Raw genomic sequence first — 9,471 nt, forward strand, 5'->3', positions numbered from 1 at the left:
CGTCTGTTATTTTAGTAATTAAAACATTAATACTAATTTAATTTGTTTAAATTTGTATTTTAAATATTTACGCAGGAATTTTAAACGTTAGGTCAGTTATTTTATAGCCTAATAATAGTTAATTTATAGCCCAATAAATTTAATGTCGATTGTTCTTTTAAATATTTTCGAAATTGCTTTCTTTGTTTATCGTTTTGAGAAAACTGAAAGTATTGTTCTGTTTGAGCTTCGAAAACGGGTCCTTATGGTGGAAGCACGTGATTTTCTGTGCTATTTACACAGAAATATTTCTTTGTTTTACTCTTTCCGCCATGTCGGCATCAAAAGAGCCTTTTTTAGCAAACCCATTATGCGTTCGGCCAAGTCCACAATAGGGCGGAGCAATATTTTAATGTAATGACGATCGGTAATGCAATGACCGAAGCGTAAAGCATACACTTTGTAGTTCTCGGAGTCGAGATTCGAGACTTACAAAAGATTATTGGAAACTTCCACGCGTAATTCGATCGGTTTATTATTATTAATTAACGTTGCGAATGTCGTGCTCAGATGATAATGGTGCCGAGTGCTATGCCAGACTACAGTCAAGGCATAGCTACCCAAATAAGTGTAACATTAAGCTTCTGTGTTATTGGTATATGTGTCAATGTCTAGAAACTTCCTAGCAATGTGACACGTCTTCAATATTGCAACTTTCTGCAGTGCCATGTATATGTTTTTATTAAGATTTAATGTTTCTAGACTTTTGTGTAGTGTATGTAGTAAAATACCAGTAGAAGAGAGGATAACAGATACTGTACAATAAATACCTTATCCATATTCCACATCTGTCTTATTTCTTGAGCGGGTGGAGTGTACTTGTTGATTTTTCAGTGTGAGCATTTTTTTTATGTTATGAGTGCTTGGAAAGGATATGTGTATTATATAAGTGATCTTCCCGCATTTGTCAATGAGAGTGATGTCAGGTCTATTGTGATAAATTGTTTTATCTGTGATTATGGCTCTGTCGTAGTATATTTTATGTCATTTTCTAATACTGGCTGTGAAATATATTTGTAGTATGGTACCTGGATGATTTAATAATCTATGTTTGTGTGCAAGCTTTTGGTGTATTATATTTGCTATTTGATTGCTAATGTAAATAGACTATTTGTGTTGAGAGCTTGCAACCAAAGGTTATACGTTGTATTGTTTCTGGCATAATGTGGCATTTTCTGCAAGAGTCATATGTGAGTGATGAATCCTTAAGAATGTGTTTATGGCCTGATCTAGAACGGCGTCCACAAAATCTTTAGTCTCTCCAAACAAGTAGCACATAGTCAGCAAGTAGATCGACACAGTTTAGTCAATATAGTCCTGAGCTAGGTCATAGAAATGCCTTCCATAAAGTGTCTTTTGGGCCTATGACTGCTTAATGTTAAGGTGACCAACTTTTTTACAATGAAAAAGAGGACACTAATAAATTGAAGGAAAAAATATCGTAAATAAAAAACATTTTATTCATTGCAACAATAATACACTATAATAATCTCTACTGCATGCATAGGTGCCATGTCATGTTTCAATAAGAAGTAAACAAAGCCATTTGCACATGTGCTCTCTCTCTCTAGGTCTGTGCAAAGAGCATGCATCTCATAATTGCATCTCGTCACACTGTACAGAGCCTTGATGAATCATCATGTTAAATACAAACGCGTCATATCACATCACACACAATGGATCGTTCTGGCATTGATTGAATACGGAGATTTACAGATTAGTCTTCAAATATCAAAAAGGAGGACATGTAGGAGGACACTTTTCACAGGAGGGCAGAACTTACAAAAGGAAAACGATTGGTCACCTTAGCAATTCATAAAACTGCAGATATTACTTTAAATATATTCAATCAGTGGCAGATACAATGGGGAGAGAAGACTATACATGCTTTAGCTCTTCCCATTGAAAAAAAAATTGCTCAAACTTCAAAACATTGTTTTTAAAAATATAATGGCAAAATGATTTATTTGACCATCCACAATACATTTGTCATGCACACATTATTTAAAATTTTTGAGTTGTTTCCCCTTTGTGTACTTTTATATCTGCTATTGTGTTTGATGTTACTATTTCAACATTTTTTTTTTTAGTTGTAGCAAATATTCACAAATTCATTTAAATCTCTATCAACACAGTGGTGATTATTTATGTTAATATTAAAATTACAATTAAGTAAAGTGGCATTATATGCATTCCATATATGCATATAATTTGAGGGAAAGTTACCTTTAGGTAATTAGTACTGTACATGCATGCATATAAACTAATTACCTCATTTTTATCTACCTTAACCTAATTTTTATTTTCTATTACTGCTGTGCTAAATTTTTGTTTTGTAACTTAAGTTTTTCAAGTGGCTGAAAACAATAAATGACTACAGACTTTTGTGACAATACATTTTTGATGACTAATCCTATATTTTCTTCACTCTCATTCAAGATATGAAAGTAATTTGCTACAGCAATAAAATTCCAGCAGTTTGTAAGCTTTTCCTTACTCTTAAGTAATAATTGATACTGTATAAATATGGGTTTTAAAGAATTAAGTACCAAATTCTCTTACCAATTATATTTAGCTACAAAAAATGGACGAAATTAATTAATAAATGTTAGTAGACATCAACCTCCCGACTTGAAAGACCAGCTCTCGATAAAGCGCCACCTTCCGAACATAATCATAAATAATCATTTCATAAAAATCGAGATAAACTATAGATTTTTACTATTACGCGTTTTCTTTTAAATTCTTTTTACAGGCACATATTTGATAGTCATTTCCAAACTACGCAGAATTTTTTGTCTTCGACCCATATAGAAAGCGCTATAAACAAAAAATCTGTAGAACTACTTGCCGACTCTGCACCGTTCAGACCGGCATTGTTTAAGCTCGTTTCGGTTGTGGAGTAACATATTAAACGGCGGAGTACAGTATCACGTGGCTCGACATCAATTACAGTAACTCTGCCACGTGACTGCTCGTCATACTTATAAAATTTTATAATTTTAAGATTTTCAAGAGATGATTTGTTTCACCTCCGTTCTGCTTTACGTTTTCCTTCTATAATTATTTGTGAAAATGGATCACGCTCACTTGGAATTGATGCATTACGTACTTTTTTACGATTTTCTCTTAACTAATAGGCTTGATATTTTTGTTTTCTCGAGGAGAATAAAAAGTGAACTTTCACGATTTGTACAAGAAATACTAAATATCATTTACAATAGTCATTCTAAATTGTTATTGAATATCAACGAAATAAAATTAACAAGAGAAACATTAAAATTATTTAGCCAAGTAATAACAGCAAAAGGTACTCCTTTGACAAATTGTTGGGGGTTCGTTCATACATGGAACAGCACGTCCTACTTGTCGACCTAAAAAAAAAAAACACCAAAGGATGGTTGGTATTCAGTGGCACACATTGAAATTTCAATCAGTGGTTACACTCGATGGTATGATCGCTAATTTATTTGGACCATAGAAAGAGGAGGTCATGACAGAGGAATGTTAAGAGAATCTAATTTGTTAGAGCAACATGGCTGCGATTTCTTGTTCTGAGAATTCCAATTTGTTTTATATGGAGATTCTGGTTATCCTTTGTGTCAACACTTCATTACACCAAAATACCTGTTGCTAGTTTGACACCCAAGCAACAAATATTTAATTAAAGGATAAGTTCAGCAAGAGTGTGTGGAATGGGTATTTGGGAAAATAATTCAAATATTTACATTTCTAGATTTAAAAAAAAAATTGAAATTGTTTCTTCAGCCTGTTGGTAAACTTTATATAGTTGATGCACTACTTACAAACTGTCACACTTGCTTAAACAGTAGTGAAACATCAGATTATTTTAATTGTTTATCTCCCAAATTGGACAAATACTTAAAATGTAAATCAATAAATAAAGAATTTTTTTCAATTTTATAAAAAATTAGTTTTTATTCAAAGTTTTCATAAGTAATTCTAATAACAATTTTCTTTCCTCTCCATCCTGCTTCAGTCTTATTTCTCTCTCTTTTTTCTCTAGTTCACATCTTGATTCTCTCTCTTTCCTCTCTAAATCAAATTTTTCTTTTTCCAAATCTAATTTTTCTTGTTCCAGTTTCACTCTTTTCAACTCTATCTGCAGTTGTTCTTTCTTTAAATTTAATTCTTCCTCTTTCAACTGATGCTCTTGGTCTTGCTTGCTTTGTAAGTATGAGACAAGAAAGTTTTGTTTTCTTTTTTTTGAGAAATTGATATCTTCATCTAAAAATAATATATTTTTTTCCAAATCTAATTTTTCTTGTTCCAGTTTCAGTCGTTTTTATTTAAATTTAATTCTTCTTGTTTCAACTGATGCTCTTGGTCTTGCTTGTTTTGTAAGTATGAGACAAGAAAGTTTTTTTTTTTTTTGTGACATTGGTATCTTCATCTAAAAATAATTAGAAATGTATAATTATTATACAATTGTCGTAATAGTTATAATATAAAGAATTTTTAAGTTTTTATATTTACCAGATGGAAACTCAGGAGATGATACTGAAGATGTCATCGCTGCATCCCTGACTCGCTGTCCAGCAATGGCTTGTGGTTTTGATTTTTCAGATGTTATCTGGGCCTCATATTTTAACTCTTTTATTTCTAGTCGAAGTTGATTACGTTCTCTAAATCCCTCTTCTGTTCCAGATCTTCACAAACTGGCTTGATCATTCTAAAAAGAAAACTATGATAAGCTATTTTATGAACACACCTATAAAAATATTACTGACCCTTTACATCACTTGCTAAAAAATTGAATAATTAAATAATTTCTGGATTAAAATCGTCTGATTTTTCACAATGTTATTCGTAAATGCTCAAATAATCGTTATCCTAATAAAATAGGTCATAATTTTAACCCCAAACACAAAAAAAAATGAAAAAGTTTAACTGATTTTCTACATGCCATTCCATACGAAGCGAAAGCCGTTATAGACCGCCTAGAATTGCCAGATGACGCCGCTCGGACTGTCCGCCGTTCACGTTTTGCGCTGATACGTGAACCGCAACGTCTGTATTTTATATTTCTAAAAATAGGGTTGGTTCTGCAGTCTGTTATGGAAGTATAAGAACACCATAAATTTTGTTTTTTAAAAATTTATTTTGAAAAACTATTACTGGAAATATTAATTATTTTTTATCATTGTGTTAATTATTTTATCAGGTTTTTTACATTTTATAAAGCAGCATAAATTTTTAACATCCAGGAATGGGAGAGAAGTTTTGAAGCTTATAAATAAAAAAGTTGTCAACAAGGCAAGCTGGTGCTGAAATACCAATAGATGTATGTCATGCAACTCTTTGGAGAATTTTAAAAAACTATGACAATGTAGAATATTTTAAAATGAAGTTGAATCTACCTTTAACTGCCAAACACATATCAATGCATTTAAATTAAATAAGACAAGATGGGATAGGCTGAAGAATGGCAATAAATAATGTTTAGTGATGAGAAGTGTAATTTATATGGCCCTGATGGGTTTTCCTATTATTGGCATGATTTAAGAAGAGAAAGTAGAGTTAAAATAAGCCATGGGTCTATAATGATTTGGGGTAGTTTGGCAGATAAATGGGATGGATGAAAAGGAAAAACTAATTTAGTATTTGACAAAAATATGATTACATTGGTGCATTTTAATTAATTGAACGACATAAATGATAGTTTCAACAAGATAATGCTCCCATTTGTGTCTAAATGTCAACAAAAAATTGGTTTAAAAAAAAATATTGATGTATTATTAACTGACCTTCGTGTTGTCCAGATTTAGATCCCATTGAAAATTTATGGGTGATTTTAGCAGCCCTTGGTTATCAAAATGGGAGACAATATGAATCTGTAAATCAATTGAAAATTGCAATAATGGATACATGGGACGAAATTAAGAATGAACAATGAAAAAGTAATAAACTCCGTGCTAACAGAATTTTTCAAATAACTGTAGCCAAAGGGGGTAAAACCAAATATTAAAAGTATTTAAAATATATTTAAAATTTATTTTTATGTAATTTTAGAAAGTGTACCTATACTTTGGCAATGAGTAAAAAGTGATAACTTCTATTATATTATTATTAAAGGATAAAAAGCTTGAAAATGATAATTTTGCAATTGTCTTAAAACGTATAAAACAGTTTTCTAATAAAAAATTTAAATAAATTTTGAAAAATCACAAACTTGTGGTGTTCTTATACTTTTGTAACATACTATATATCTGAGAGGCAAGATGGCCGTCTACTACCTTGTCATTATACTGTAGAAGTAAAGTTGTTGTTTCCCGGCATCGCCTACTGTCGACAGTGTAATACGTCCGTAAATTTTCAAATATACTTTTCCAAACACCTTTCGGATTTTCATACGCAGAGGGGTTTACAGTCACTACTTCTCTCAACAGAAGTACGTCATGATAACAAGAAAACCGCATTGGAACTTTCCTAATGTTTCTCGGAGGAGACACGACGCTTATTATAGTAAAAAAATAATTATTTAGTGTTATTAAACATCCTATAAATACTTTTGAACAGTTTAATTTGTTTATTTACCGTTGCTGGTAATCATCCATGCAAAATGATTCTGCCATTTTTTCAACTTATTTCCTGTGAGTCACGTGATGTCAACAATTCTAACTTGGACTTGAAACGTCAAACGTGTACTTCTGCTTGTGGAACAAGTTTAACGTTTGAACTTGCGCCTCAACCTCCCTAATAAACCCCCTCGAAAACCGGCGCAACTGCAACCTCAAATAGAAATAAAAGGTTTGTTCTACTCGCGACGATTGCAAACGCGCATCTAATCAACAAACGCCTTTGTGCCACGCCATACGATGACAACATTGGCAGATAGTTAGAGGATTAATACTTTTACAGAATCGAGATTGATCGAATTTATTCAGGCTCACGAATACCTGTGGGATTTTAATTCTTTGTTTCATTGAAGATTTTATCTTTTCGTGTATTCTCGCCAACTCTATCAAAATAATCGCCTTTTTTCTTTTATTCATTCCAGAAAAGTAACTGCTTGCTATTTTAACAAGAAAAGTGGCTGAAATTCCGTAAATACTCTGAAGTAGAACGTGAAATGTCGGCAAACTCACGAAAGTAGTCAAAAACAAGCTACTGTAATTTTATTGGTTTATTATAGGGTCACGTGTTTCCGAGTTGCAATGTCAACGAACAATGCGTGACCACGAGAAGACGTGCGCGACTCGCGCTTGTTGCAGTTGCAGTGGCCTGCGCTGCTAGAAATCGCATAGTCTGACCAGGGCTTAACACCAAAACAAAATCCAGTTTCCACCTGTGAGAAGTTACCCCATTGGCAGATCACCGATGTGTTCCGTTGCTTTACTTTATCAATCCACTGACACAAATCTTCATGTTGACATTTTAATGTCTAATGAATAAAGTTACATTTCACTTTTGTATGTATGGAAACTTGGGATGCACTGTGTATATACAGGTAACCCCCGTATAACACGGTACTTCTATAGCACGGATTCGCTCTAACACGGTTCGAGAATTGGGACCATTCCCCGTATAACACGGCACTTCTATAGCACGGATTCACTCTGACACAGTTCGAAAATTGGGTAAAACCGTCGTACATGAAATGTAATTAAAACTATTTGAAATATCCCTTCATCTAATTTGAAATTAGAGAAATCCCCGTACAACGTGATAAAGCTTTTAATGCGAAAGATACCTCATTTGACATTTTTCATTCGAGCGCGTACGTACTATCAGATTTTCCTGCATAATTTTCATGAAATATTAGTATGGAATAAGAGAAAAACATTTGGCAACAACAAAAGCAGAAGCATCGAAATCTGGCAACACTGAGACAAGTTTTGAGAAATAACACGTATATTGACAGTAGGCGGAAAAAGAAAATTTGCATAGTTAAGTACTTGCTTTATTCTGTCAGTGGTTTTTAGGCATTCAACCCCGCCTCTGACCCTTGGGACATTCCACACCTTTACAAGTATACTTTAAAACTTTAATTGTGTCTCTTTTCTGGCTACGTAGAATAAAAATTTTCAGGTAAGTATAGTACTGTAATATTGTACTCAACCTTTTTTAAAGAAATAATAATGTTTATATATTTATAAATCTGTAGCACTAAGCCATGTCTGACAAAAATGAAAAAATGTCTGTTAATAGACATTTCTTCTCCTTACAAACAAAATTACAAATTTTAGATCGGCTCAAAAAGGGCGAAAAGATATCATATGTCGCCAAATCATTGGATTTAAATAAAGCAACAATACGGACTATAAGGAAAAATGAACAGAAAATTAGAGATTCCATTGCTGCAAGCTGTTCTATCTCCTCAAACATGACATCTCGCTCGAGGGCAGCATTAATTGAACAGATGGAAAAAGCCCTTAGCATCTGGATTGAAGACTGTTCAAAAAAGCGGATTCCACTGAGCACCAATATTATTAAACACAAAGCCTTGAAAATTTACAACTACTTAAAGGAAAATGGAGAAACTGCTACTAATCCAGATTTTGTAGCCAGCAAAGGGTGGTTTGATCGTATGAGAAAACGCTTATCACTAAAAAACCTAAAAATAGAGGGTGAAAGTGCATCAGCCGATAAAGAAGCCGCCAAAATTTATCCAATGGAATTAAAAAGAATTATTGAAGAGGGTGGATATTCAACACATCAGGTTTTTAATGCCGATGAGACTGCTCATTGGTGGAAAAAATGCCCAAGAGGACATATATTTCTAAAGATGAAAAAGTTGCGCCAGGTTTCAAGGTATCAAAAGACCGTGTAACATTACTTATGTGCAGTAATGCTTCAGGCGATTACATGGTAAAACCTATGCTGGTTTATAAATCTCTCAATCCTCGTGCAATGAAAAACCTGAATAAGAGTAATTTACCTGTATACTGGGCAGCAAATAGAAAAGCTTGGGTGACTACTGAATTATTTAAGAAATGGTTTTTAAACTGTTTTGTACCAAGTGTGGAAAACTACTTAAAACAGAAAAATTTAGATTTTAAAGTTCTACTTATATTGGATAATGCACCCAGCCATCCGCAAGATTTAAATCATCCAAATATCAAAATAACTTTTTTACCTCCAAATACAACTGCTTTACTTCAACCATTAGATCAGGGAATTATAGCTACATTTAAAACCAATTATATAAGGAGATCATTACAATGGATTTTAAATAAAATCGATGATGAATCTACGGACGTTAAGGAGGCGTGGAAACTCTTCACAATTTTGGACTGCATTAACCTAATAAACTCATCCATCAGAGAAATAAAACCGACGACATTAAATGGATGTTGGAGAAAAATATGGCCAGAGTCAATTGAAAATGAAAATTTGATCGAGACAGCAGAAAACGGAATGGATGAGGTAGTAGAAATTGCTAAGTCTCTAGGAGGAGAAGGTTTTGAC

The 9,471-nt window shown here is 33.0% G+C and overlaps 1 pseudogene; it reads left to right on the forward strand.

Moving 5' to 3' along the window:
• Positions 1–8,176: 8,176 nt before the first annotated feature.
• Positions 8,177–9,465, forward strand: LOC111637970 (annotated as a pseudogene).
• The last annotated feature ends 6 nt before the right edge of the window (positions 9,466–9,471 follow it).

The sequence above is a fragment of the Centruroides sculpturatus genome, unplaced genomic scaffold (assembly GCF_000671375.1).
Source record: "Centruroides sculpturatus isolate CEXI.00-Female unplaced genomic scaffold, Cexi_2.0 scaffold998, whole genome shotgun sequence".
Lineage (NCBI taxonomy): Eukaryota > Metazoa > Arthropoda > Arachnida > Scorpiones > Buthidae > Centruroides > Centruroides sculpturatus.